Raw genomic sequence first — 13,223 nt, 5'->3', positions numbered from 1 at the left:
GTACTGCAAAGGTTATCGTTGTGACATTTGTTCCAGTATCTATATGACAATATCTAGGAGAGGAATTGCTGGATCAAAGGTTATAGGCATTTTTTTCAAAATTTGATAGCTATTACCAAATTATTTTCTAAAAAGATAAATCTATTTACATTGCCATAGTAGTATATAAGATCCAATTGTCCCACAACCTGGTCAACACAAACTTCCATCTAACTTTTTATTTTTATTGCTCTGATTGATGAAAAATGGTATAGTAGATCATTATTGTTTTAATTGCTATTTCTTTAATTATGAATGAAGCTGAGCAATTTCTCATAATTAAAAAACATTTATGCATATTTCTATTTCTTCCAATTGCCCATATATATTTGCCTTTATGTTACAGATAGTTTCCAAATGTGCTATTTGTTTTAGTGTAAATAAAATTTATTATTTAGTCAGACTTATCAATTTTTTTAGAATTGCTTCTGGGTTTCATCTTTTGCTTAGAACAGGTTTATCTACTCCTAGTTTATAATTTTAAATATCCCACGATTTCCTCTGGTTCTTTTCTTTAAATGTAATTCCCCACGTTTCATATTTGATCCATTTTAACTTTATTTTAAGACTAGAGGCCCGGTGCACAAAATGGGTGCATGGGTGTGTGTGTGTGTGTGTGTGTGTGTGTGTGTGTGTCCCAGCCCAACCTGCACCCTCTCCAATCTGGGACCCCTCAAGGATGTCTGACTGCCCATTTAGGCCTAGTCACCCCTAACTGCCCTCTCCTGCAGGCTTGATTGCCCCCAACTGCCCTCCCTTGCAGGCCTGGTCCCTCCCAACTGTCCTCCCTTGCTGGCCATCTTGTGGTTCCCATCTTGTGTCCACATGGAGGCAGCCATCTTTGACCACATGGGGACAGCCATCTTGTGTGTTGGAGTGATAGTCAATTTGCATATTACTCTTTTATTATATAGGATAAGAAATGAGGTAGAAATTGACTCTGACTTTGAATGAACTGATCAATTGTCCCCAGGCCATTTATTGAATAATCGTTTTCCACTTAATTTTCATGTCATTTCAGTGTATTTCTGGACTCTGTCTTCTGTTCAATGAAACTTGACAGTTCTTAAAACAATATACCTCTATCTAACTCATTTTATATATTTAGTAGGAAAAACATGATTTATGAAATACTGTCATTATTGAAGTTATACAATCAGATCAATCTGAATCCCCCATATATACTATAGTAACACCACTTATTTTTATAGTTTTCCATTTGCAAAAGCCTTCCCACAGGTATTCATCCCTTTAATGTTTATAGCTGTATATTCATTTAATTGATTCTGACACTAAAGGTCTAGAAAGTGTGTCTTAATCTGGTTTTCTCAGCCCAGTGGTCATCCCAGTAGGCTGAGAAAACCAGATAAAACCACAGGTTTTATCAACTCAGTGATTTAATAATAAAAAGATTATAACTTACATATTATATGTATTTATCATAAGTGATATAATCTCATTTTTATAGACATAAGGACCTCTTAAAATTCTTAAGAGAATCATGTAGAAGATATATATATATTCTGTATATATATGAGCTGTCCAGAGGAATTTCAGGAAACATAATTGACAAACATATTAAACAAAGGTAATTTTCACTAACCACTGAAATTTAACCACTACTGGCATATTCAGTGATAAGAACTTAGCAAAGTAAAAAAATATATATCCTGGAGAACATATGCATATATATGTAATTTACCAAGTCTAGGCTACCAGAGGAAACTGACAAAAATTCACTCATTGAAGTGGAGCGCAGCCAACTCATTAATCTCTACATCTCCTTGTTCTGATTCCAAACCAGAGAGAGTATGGGCTTTGTGTTTTCTGGTAAAGTACAGACCTATGCAACAACCAGCATGTTTTCTTAGACCAGAGCTGGTAACCCCCAACAATGAGGGTTTGTGAGTTCAAACTGGTTTCTCTAGGTGGGTGGTGAAATAATAGCCTACTACAGTCATTCATTCTTTCCCTCAAATGAACCATGTGTCTTGAAAAGTTCTGCTCAGTCACAGGGTAAAATCTTATTTTAACTACAGTGTCTAGGTATGTTTGCCCATGAAGAAGGTCAATAAACATGTGTAAACCCCACTAGGAAAGGAGAGCTTAGTTTTACAACTGTTGGGAGACAGCCTTAGCTGATCTTTGTGTTCTCAAAGGCTCTGATGCTCGATTAGTAACCAATCATTAACCATGAAGTACTTAAGCATAAAATGTGAGGAAAGAGAAAGCAATCACTGTCTTTAATATCAATTATATTCCGCCTTAATTTAGGTCTTTTCCAAACAGAATTTACAAGGATGCAGATATAGATATCTTAGGATATTAGAAGCTTTTCCAAACAGAATTTACAAGGATGCAGATACAGATATCTTAGGATATTAGAAGCATTCCCCTCCATTTTGTAAGCGTAAAGTTAAAGAAATCTATTTCTGTAAACATATGTAAATCCAGGAGGGCTCTTTTCAAACTTCATTTTTTTAAAAGCCAGAAATGTAGGAATAGCTTTTTATTTCTTTTAAATCTACCAAGAAAAAACAATAACTTTGAATTTTTACATAAATTCTTAAGGATTATCTTGATTCTCCATCCCTCTTCCCACCACCCACAAAGAAGATTAAGGACTGTGGACTTCCTGCTGGAGGAAGTGATTGCTCAATCACTTTGGAATCCACTGGAACCCTTTGCAATATTAATTAGCCAAGACAGGCATATGCAATTGTAAAATATTCCTTTCTTTACTCAGACCTCAGAACTAGAAGTCAGTGTCTGATGCCTTCTGCCTGATATGCTGACATCCCAAGTTACACACTGCCCAAACTGGGAACAGATCTTATCTCCGAAAACTAATTGTGGCTTCCGTGGGTGCCTTCCTATTTTTATATTAAACTCACCATACACTTTATATGAATATCTGCAGGATAGATTTGGCATCATTGCCAAGCAGCACTTGACATAATCTACGTCACGGCTTTTAGGAGTCAAAAAGAGAAAGAGGGTTAATTAGATGCCAGCATATGAGATTGAAGAGACCACTAAAACCCTGCAAAGAAATAGGAGAGATTCACATACAGCTCCAAGTGGCAGTGTCTCTCATCTGCGCCACATCCCCTCAAGTCACCAGTTCAGTCATTTCATAAATATGCGCTCAGCTCCCTCTATGGGACGGGCCCACGATAAGGCCCCTGATGCTCCTAGAGCGCCCCTACACCCACTCAGTCCCAAAGGATCTGCGTTCATGACATTCTCTAAGTTCTGTCAAAAATGGCAATTGCTTGTTATTCCAGACGAGCTCTGCATGACAGTAGACCGTGATTATCCTTGTAACAACAACAGAAAGTGGTCTTTAAAACGACCCCAGACGTACTGCATTCAGGAGTCTCATTTTTTCTGCCCAATACAAAAGAGTGTGCTTGGAGTAGGTCTTTGCTTCTTCCCAGTCACAAAGCAAAAACTCCTACCGCTCCAAAGAACCAGGAAAAAAAAACACACACACACACACACAAAAAAAAAAAAAAACACAAGCCAGTCTTTCAATAAGAGTGTTCAGCGCCGTCTGGACAGGAGCCGGTTGCCTACAGCAGAGCAGCCAGCACACGGGGCTGGGGGTGCACACGCGGAGCTCCCACCGCATAGCCGGCCCCGCCTCTCCAGCTCCGCCAAGCCCCGCCCCCAACCCCCAAAGCCCCGCCCCTATCCCCAAAGCCCCGCCCCTGGGTCTGTGGGCGGGGACTTGGGAGGCGCCCCGCCCGCCTCCGGGCTGAGCTGAGCGCCGGTTCACAGAACCGCTGTCTCCGAGCCCGAGCAGTCACACCCGCCTCCGGCCGCCGCTGCAGCCCCAGCCCACGTGGCGGCGGAGAGGGAACTCCCCGTCGGGGACCACCCCAAACCCTGATACTATAAGGGGCTAGTTCCTCCCCTCCTGTCCCACCCAGCAGGCGTTTCTGGTCGCTCGTGAGATTTAAAACAAAACTATTTTAACAAGAGACCTGAAATTCAGCCCAAAACTTAGAGACCTTGCCCGTCTGCTCCCAGCTGTTGGTGTGCCTCAGCCCCATCGCCGGTCCTGCCTCCTTCCCCTCGCTCCACTATCCCCTTCCTTTCTCTTTTTTCCCCTTTGGCTCCCTCTTTCCACATCTCCGACTTCCATGGAGGCCCTGAAGCCGAGGAGGTTTAGACTTTGGATGAGGGACCCTTCTGTTGCAATGTCCTGGGGCAGGGTCCTGGCATTGGGTTCAAATGGTCATGGGACTTGGTAAAATTCCCAAAAGGAAGGCATTCTGTGTTACCTTCCTTAAAGCTCTAGGGCCCAAACTGAACATCAGCCCTCATCCCCCTGAAACCTGGATCCTGAGCTCAGCTCCAGACTCGCCTAACGAACTCGGAAAAAGGCACTTCGGGGCTCGCAGAGTCAAGGTCCTTCAAACCCTAAGATTTATGTCGCAGAACTTAACGACTGGAGAGGAGGATAGCGTCCTCCATCCGCTCCTTCCCCTGGGTGGGTGGGGGGGTAGGAAGAAGAGAAAACTCGCTTTTTTTCCCCTCCACTTTGCTGGATTTCTCCATCAGGGGGCGCCCACACCCGCCACAAAGCCCCCTATTCCTAGACGTCTGGGTTCGGCGAGTCCCTAGCTCGCCGCCCCCCTCGCTCCTAGCTCCTCCCTCCGGGCCGGCCTCGGCGGGCACTGGAGGCAGGGGGTTCACCCCAGTCATTCATTCGTCAGCCTTGGGGGAGGGGACGCAGAGGGAGAGAGAGAGAGACGAAGCGGCAGAGGCTGGGAGAGGGGAAGAGAGGCAGAGAAGATGGAGACGGAGGGAGAGACAAAGATGAGCCCAGGGACTTGTCTTTCCGCCTGTGAGCGCTCGCCGGGCGGGACCGCTCCCAGGCTCCGCGTCCCTCCGTCCTCCCTCCCGCAGCATCTCCCCGGGACCAGCCGGACTGGCTGCGGCGCGGCTGGATCCCAGAGCAGAGAGTGTAGGCTCTCACACTATTTTCCTCCCTCGTTGTCCTCTGCCGCACACGCTGACCACTCCACGCCCAGGGACACAGACAGCGAGCCGGGCACAGCCCTGATGTCCCCTCGTCCGCGGGCGGCGGGACGCTCAGCCCGGGGCGTCCCGCGGGGGCTCCCGGCGCTCGCTCTCTCCGCGGCCGCGGGACCCGCCAGCAAAGTTGCTCAACTTTAGGGCCGCGAGCTGGGAGGGGGTGGGGAGGTGGAAGCAAAAGGAGGCCAGCCGTCGCCCGGGCGGGCGAGAGGGCTGGTCCGGGAGGCTCCAGATTCGAGTCCCCCCGCCCCGCGCCACCTTTGTCTGCGGAGCGCTCGGAGCGCAGGTTTGCGCGCTGAGACGGGAGCGGCAGCCTCCGCTTGGCTCTCAGGGAGATAACATCCCCGCACATCCCATCCCCGCTGGTTCAGGGAGAGCTTTTCCCAACCAGGCGCCTGTCTCGCAGACCTCCGCGGCGCCCCCACAACCCCACCCCCATCCCCGGCTCCTTCGCGGCCGGGCGCTGCGCACCGCGCGCAGGACAAAAGGACCCGGAGGCACCGGGGAGCGCCTTGACAGCCCCCCAGTTACCAAGGAGACGCAGCCCCCGGGCCCGGGACCTCCCCCGGCCGGACCTCCTCCAGACTGCCTGCGGGCTGAGGGCGATCAGGTCCGCACACAGGTCCCGGGCTGCTGGGGCACGGGGTCCCCCTGACAGGAGCTGCCGGGAGCAGCTTTCCAGGAACGCAAGGGAAGGACCGCACACCCTGGGCTGGCAACCAGGTGGCCGGCACCGAAGCGGCTCCGGGGACTTGGATGTGGGCAAGTCTAGGAGTCCCCATTCAAACTTTTGCCTCCGCAGGTTAATTTAAAAAAAAAAAAAAAAAAAAAAAAAAAAAGATCAAGATGCACCAGGGTCCCCTCTGTCCTCTCCAGCTTAAGACCCAACGACTTTTCTCGGGGTTCTCCACAATTCTCCTCCCTCCCTCCCCCCAAATCCGTTCGTACTTCTTCCCCCACCCCACCTCGGGCTTCTTTTGTCTGCATCTTTTCCAGCACCCAGGTCCCTCCGCACTCTCTGCAGGAGTCCCTCTGAAAGTTACCTGCATTGTTCAAAGTGCATAGATTTTCTGAACGTCGTCCCACACCTAGTTCTTCTCTTCGCCTTCCTTAAAGCTTTCTACCCATGGCCATGTATCTGTTTTTTTCTACGCTTGCTTTCCATAAGTTTTTTTTTCTTTCTTTCTTTCTTTCTTTTTAAGGGGAACAAAAGAAACGTGATTACCTTGAGAGGCGGCTTAGTGCAGTTTGTGGGCTGCGATTCCCCGCAGCGCTGCGCGGACGGGCTCGGCGCGCCCGGGCGGGTCACATAGGAAGCGCGGTGGCCGGGGAAGGGTGCGGAGGCGCGGGACGGTGCCGGACGATGCGGGAGGTTGCGGGGTTGACCACGGATCCAAGTCCCAGCGCCTGACGGCGCTTAATGTTCGCGGCTGTTTCGCCCGGCCCCGCCTGGAGTTCCTCCCCAGAAAGGCTTTGGGGAAGCTCGCCTGCAAGTTCAAATGCGGGTTGTGACACCCTTCGTCATCCTATCACTGTACCGTCAGCGCCGAGGAGGAGACTCCGCGAGGAGGAGGAGGAGGAGGAGGAGGAGGAGGAGGAGGAGGAGGAGGAGGAGGAGGAGGAGGAGGAGGAGGAGGGAGAGGAGGAGGGCTCATGCACAGGCTCCTGATGGCTCCGCTGCTCCAGCCACTGCGAGGAGCCCAGGCTGGGAAAGCAGCGGAGGGGCGGAAAGGCAGCTCCCCGCGCCCGCTGCAGGGACCGCCTGCCTCCCTCCCTCCCCAGGCACTCCCACCTCTCGGCGTTTCTTCCAGACCAGTACCAATCGGCTAGGGGACAGCAGCGCTCCCCATTCAGCGACTCACCAAGTACCATCGCGCTGGCCGTGCGCAAGGAACCCGCTGCCCTCCCGCCCCGTCCCCACCCCCACGTCCCCGCCCCCGCGCTGCCAGCTCTGGGGTAGCGGGGGACGAGCCCCGGGCTCCGGTGGGGCAGGCCAGCACTAGACCATTGAGTGCCGTCAGCTCTTGGGAGCAAAGGAAACTCTTGGAAAATCAGCAGAGAACTTGGCTGCAGCGTGTTTGCGCAGCCCCCGAGCCTCCCCGTCCCACCTGAGGGGAGTGTCAGGCTCTCGGCTCCTGCCAGCCTGACACGCAGAAAGGGGATCCTTCTGGAACGTGGAGGGAGAGCAGAAGAATGGCCCGCTGCCTTCCGCGGGACCTGCCCAATGGGAACACCCCGGCGGCGTTGTGCAATCTACAAAGACCCTGGGCAGTAAAGGGGCTGAACAGGAAATCCTCGCCTTGGATTCCAACAGATCCTCTTCCTGGGACTCAAACCTATCTATGTCTAGAGTCTGCGTTCTTCCTTCTTCTCTCCCTCCCTCTTTCAAAGTGTCCCTCAAGGGAGAGTATTTAATAATTTTTCTGAGTGACGGGGACTCCTTGGGTATATCATATCAATCACCTTCCTTGTGATCAGAAACCATAATCATTCATATGGGTGTGATTTTTGTTTTCAGCCAGGCCCACCCAACTAGGTAAATAGCACCAACACAGGGAAGAGTGGTCCGCATTGTGTTACAAAAGAGTTCCAACAGGATCCTAGAGAGCAAAGGGTCAACCAGTTGACACAAAGGATTCTGCCCCTTAGAAAAAGAGGGACTTTGTCTTTTCCTTTTCTTTGAAGTCAAGTATGCCCATATACAATGGAAACAAACTGAGTCCTAGGTGCACATCAGTTTAACTCTGAGATTACTGAAAGGATAGCAAATACTTCTTTCTGCACAGATAGGGAAGATCTTCCTAATTCTCTCTGGTCTCTACTTAGAAATTTATATCAAACACAATACCTCACAACAGTGATGTTTGAAGAAGATCTTTTTTTCACGCTCAATTCTCCGAGTAGGTTGGCTGAAGTTCATATTTTAAAACTTGTAGTAACCAAGGTACTTGTCCAGTGCACAATTATGATATTTCTTTTATGAGTTTCTTTTGCAAGTTGTATGTGTCCTGCATTACAGTTTTTAAGTAATAAAAGGTAGGTTTCAATCTTCAAAATGGACATGTTTCATTTCTTTATCAGTGAATAACATGACTATTAATTATAGAGCATAGAAATCAATTTGTTTCCAGAATGATTTATTCTTATGGTTATTACACCACCATTCCTAACATTGAAATTCTATTTCATTAAATATTTAGAATAACAGTTATACCACAGAATTGGACTTCAATCTTAACATTTAACAGATAAGCAAACCAAGGCCCAGAATGTGACTTTCCTCAAGTCACATGTTTAACGGCAGAGCTGGAACCAGAATGTAAATCCTGACTGACTCCTGGTCCAGTGATCTTTTCAGTGCTCCTCATATCAATGTCATAATCAAGATGACTTTGCTCAGAAAGGGAGAAAAATGAAGTAAAAGAATTGTTACTGAAATTTATATACCAGAATCAGCGTAGAACTTTCTCTGAAACACTTCAAGGTATGCATCATTCTCATTCTTAAATTTGAGTAAACTTAATCAAGTTCCAAAGAGTTACATTTCTTGCCCAAGGCCACTTTCTAAATGGTAGATCTGTCAACCTGAAAAGCTCATTTTCTCTCTGGTTCCCTGCTCTCCCTTCATAATAGAGTTAAATAAAACATTTCTACAAAGGAGATCAACAGTAGAAACCAGCAACTAATAGCAGATTATATCCATTTTCAGGAAAACATTAATAGTTAACATTCATTATAAATAATGTCAACTGTTTATGATGGAACATGATGAAAAATTATGGGTCAGATACTCCTTACATCCTGAGATACTTTCCTTTATCTTGCCAAATATGTTTCTATAGTCATCCAACATTTATGGATCTCCATAATGTCCTTCCATAGACATTACAACTATTGACCAAGTAGTTCTACAGGACAAAGACATTTTCTCAGACTTAAATAGTCAGAACATGGATCTTGTTGAAAAGCTTTATGCTACCTGCCCTTGCTCTGACTTGTTACATTATTATTTAGGAAACCAGACACTTCTTCAGGCTGTTTTATAACTGCAGTGGAATGACATCCCTGAATATCTGATTTCTTTCTCTAAGGCATATTTTTACCTCTAGCTACCTATAATAGTGAAAAAATAAAAAGGAGGGAATACTAGGTACATTCAGAATAGAGACTACAGCTGTATTATTTCTGTGTAACTGTCCTTGAGCGCGCGTTCTCTCTCTCTCTCTCTCTCTCTCTCTCTCTCTCTCTCTCTCTCTCTCTCTCTCTCTCTCTCTCTCTCTCCTTTCCTTCTTCCCTCCCTTTTTCCCATCTTCTTTTTTATCAACTAAAGAGAATAAGAGAAGAGTTATTTCTGATTGCCCCATGTCTGAAAAATCATCAAACATTTTTGAATGGGAACATATATTGTTTGTTTTTAACCAAAACTGTGGTTGCCTACTATACCCAAGTCGGAATCAAACAGTAATTCAAATAGCCCCTTTATATCCTGTGTACTCCCTTTATATCCTGTCCTTGTACTGGGGACGTTCCCTATGTAAACTCCACAGTCTAGGTGTAGATAAAGCAAGATCTTCACTCTTGGTGCTGGTGGCGACAAGAAACCAGAAGCCAGAAAGTATGTGCCTTGCTTGCTTCCTTGCCTTGATCTTGTCTTCAGGAACTTGGCTGCGGTCGGTGGCAGCCAGCCAGGGACGTGAAGAAGGGAGGTGTAGTTGGCAGGTTTGTCTCCAGGGAATTTCATTATCTCCGTCTAAAGCTCCACCTGAGGGCCTTTGGGATCGCATGTCAGTCTTCTCCTTTTTTATTGATCAGGTGAAGTGTTCTGAGACACGGTATTATCTGTTGCTGCACTAGGGATGACAAGGTTTCAGTCTCATCCGCATTCAGACAGCGGAGTTCACATTTCAAGTCCCTGATCTGGCTGGTCCTAGGTACAAGCAAACATCCTCTCTGGATGGGGAAAGAATGTGACCGGTTAAAAATGCACCTTTAATGAACTCCAAAGACCCTAGAAAGAGGAAGCCAACCCTCTAAGATTGCTTCATTAAAAAAAAAACCAAAACAAACAAAAAAAAAACATGTATTTTTTAATTTACATATTAGAGACAGATATTTTATCCAACATTTTAAATCTCCTTTGGTTTTTGAGAAAGTGCAGAAGTAATGTAAGGTTTTTGTTGTCTTCTTTAAAAATTAAAAGAAACCCCTCAAGAGGCAAAGCATGGTGACAATCTCATGATTACACTCTCGCCTGAAGTATATAAATCACTTAGAGAAATTAAACACAGGCAAATATCCTTGAAAGCCACACACACAAAAAAATTGATTTCTTTCCCAGAAATCAGATATGAAGCCTTTGCTCCCCAACCCCCAAATCAAAATGTTACAGTAAAATGTTTCTTTCAATATAAAAAGATTCCCCCTCCCCTCTCCCTTCTCTGCTGCAAATGTCTTGTTCATGGTTGGGCAGATTTCTCCAGGACTTAACTGGAAGACCATCTACATCACGGCAGAACTATGCAAGCCAAAGCCAAGTTCCAACATGGAGTGATGGGAAAAAGGCTGGGCTGCTGTGAGATGACTTCATTAGGGAGAAAGAGGCTCTCTGATTCTGTCCACGGGGCAGCCAAATGGCCCAGCACATCTGCACTCACCCCTGGGAGGCTGCCTGGAGCACAGTATCAAAAACGCCATCATTTTTATAAGGAAAAGACCAAGGCGTAAATAAAGCAGCCCCACTAAAGTGAATCAGCCTTACTCCACTTCTTAGTCACTTTCTCAAACTCCTTTTTTCCTCCTCCCCATCGCCTGAACAATATAGGTCATGTTTTATAAATCATTTGGCTGAACCGTGACAAAATGAAGAATCTGTTTTCAGAACACAAGGAAGCGGCAGAGATCTTGGAATCTGTGTGGCAGGGCAGAACAATGCCGAGACTTTCTTAGGAGGCAAAACTTTCGCAGTTGCTGTTTATTTTCAGTGAGTACCAGACTCCATTTATTTAATCAGAGGACAATGGGACCCAGGGACAAGAAGCTTAATGAAAGCACTATGGAGGCTGCAAGAAAGGGCCACGGTGGCATCATTAGTTTCTCTGGAGAGCAAAAGTGGAAGTCAAGACAGGAAGCAAGGAAGTTCTAAATAGTGAGAAGCATGTTTGGAGAGCTCTAATATGGGAATCCAAACAGGGCGTAGAACCAACACACGGGCGCTTCCTTTTATTTCATCAGTAAAAGGAATTGCAGGACTAGTTGAACATTAGAGACTTTCTGCTCTTGCCACAACATATGAGTGATCACATTTTAACCCTATGACTCAAAGGAGATCAAATATTTGTTATAACTCAAAAAAAAAAAAAAAGAGAGAGAGAGAGAAATATGACTCAGCAAATACCACAAACAGACTGCACTCAATTTTATTATATTTTCTTTGTTCAATCCAATATTTATTGAGTACCTTCTACATGCCCTGTTTAGACCTTAGGTATGAAGGCATTATTCAACAGGTAAAATACTCCTGTCCTAAAGGAGTTTATAATCTCTATAGAAAAATTAACTTTTTAGAGTAACCAAGGTTATGATTTATCTACATAGCGACTAATGAATTTAGAGGGAAAACATATTTTGTGTTGCGTCCATTGGTTGGTCTAGTCAACCATCTTTTACAAACATGCCACTGACTATAAATGGATGAGGGAGAATGGTTGCTCAGTGAATCTTTCTTTACTGGGAAATCTCTTTCACGTACATATCCTACCAATGTTAAATCCCAAGCATTAATCATGTTGTATATGATGAAACTGGGTTTCTTCTTTTCCCCTAATAGAAATGTTTGCTTAGATGACATACTCAGGGTTCAGTTTAAGTTTCCAGAAGTCTTCCAGAATTGATAAATCAAACCAAAGTTGAATGATGGAAGGAGAGCATTAAATTTCATCCCAACAAGGAGAGGTCAGAGACACTGATCATTCCAAGGACGCCAGGGTCTCTGTCTGCTGGGCCTGAGGATCAGATGTGCCCATTAGAAGACAAGAGGAAAGAAGAACGTGCTGAAATTATTATTATTCCTAGTCATCATAAAGCTGAAACAAATTGATTAAAACATGGTATTGAATTTACTGACTCCTCTCAAAACTGCAGTTGTCAATGGATAATGGCCCTTCCTAGGCCCTGTTTGTGACACCTTTGAGGCTTTTTTGTCTATTTTTTCTCTTTGGTGGTAGCTTCCTCCTCCCTCCCATATGTATCCCCACCCCATTTTTATTGATATATAATTAACATGTGACATTGTGTAAGTTTACAGTGTAAATGTGATAATTTAATACATATATATATTGTGAAATGTTTACCACAATATAAGTTGTTTACGACATCCTTGCCTCACACAATTACCTTTTTGTTGTTGTTTTGGTGAGAACATTAAAGCTCTGCTCTCAGATTTGCTTTCAAGTATATAATACGGTATTGTTAACCATAGTCACCATGCTGTTTGTTAGGGTCTCTGGAGCTTACTCATCTTATAACTGAAACTTTGTACCCTTTGATCAGCATCTCCTTATTTCCCCCACATCTTCAGCCCCTGACAATCACCATTCTATTCTCAACACATTAAAAAGGCCATATATGACAAGCCCAGAGCTAAAATCATACTCAATGGTGAAAGGTTGAAGGATTATCCAAAAAGATCAGAAACAAGACAAAGGTGCCCACTCTTGATAATATTAAAAGTCCTGGCCAGTGCAATTTGGGAAGAAAAGGGAAATAAAAGATGTTTATATCAGAAAGAAAGAAAAATTGTCTTTGATTGCTGATGACATGATTTTATAGAAAGAAAATCCTAAAGACTTCATGAAAAAATGGTTCAACCTGATAAATTTAGTGCTGGTTCAGGCTACAAAATCAACATACAAAAATTATTTGCATTTTTATACAATAACAACTATCTAAAAAAAGAACTAAAGAAGGCAATCCCATTTACAGTAGCAGTGAAACAGTACAATTCTTAGGGATAAGTTTAACCAAGAAAGTGAAAGATCTATGCACTGAGAACGGATAGACACCATAGAAAGAAATTGAAGAAAATACAAGTGGGGCATCATCACATATGCCATATTCCCAATCTTGTAGTCACCATCAAG

The 13,223-nt window shown here is 45.0% G+C and overlaps 1 protein-coding gene across 5 annotated transcripts in view; it reads right to left on the bottom strand.

The window, feature by feature from the left end:
* The window catches only part of VCAN (versican), a 102,778-nt gene extending 95,816 nt beyond the window's left edge, over positions 1-6,962 (bottom strand). Inside the window, exons 1-2 of one of the 5 annotated variants that reach the window (XM_084882176.1) lie at positions 6,878-6,962; positions 6,311-6,572 (exon numbers count right to left, since the gene is read on the bottom strand). The gene's annotated coding sequence lies outside the window, so the exon portion shown is untranslated. Of the gene's footprint in view, positions 1-6,310; positions 6,849-6,877 lie in introns of those variants that run through there. The other 4 variants (XM_084882178.1, XM_084882175.1, XM_084882177.1 and 1 more) reach the window with 4 other exon arrangements.
* Between the last annotated feature and the right edge of the window lie 6,261 nt (positions 6,963-13,223).

Source organism: Pipistrellus hanaki (genome assembly GCF_964339955.1).
Source record: "Pipistrellus hanaki genome assembly, chromosome: 4".
Classification (NCBI taxonomy): Eukaryota; Metazoa; Chordata; class Mammalia; order Chiroptera; family Vespertilionidae; genus Pipistrellus; species Pipistrellus hanaki.
Note: the sequence above shows the minus strand (reverse complement) of the source record. Positions and strands in the feature narration are given on the sequence as shown.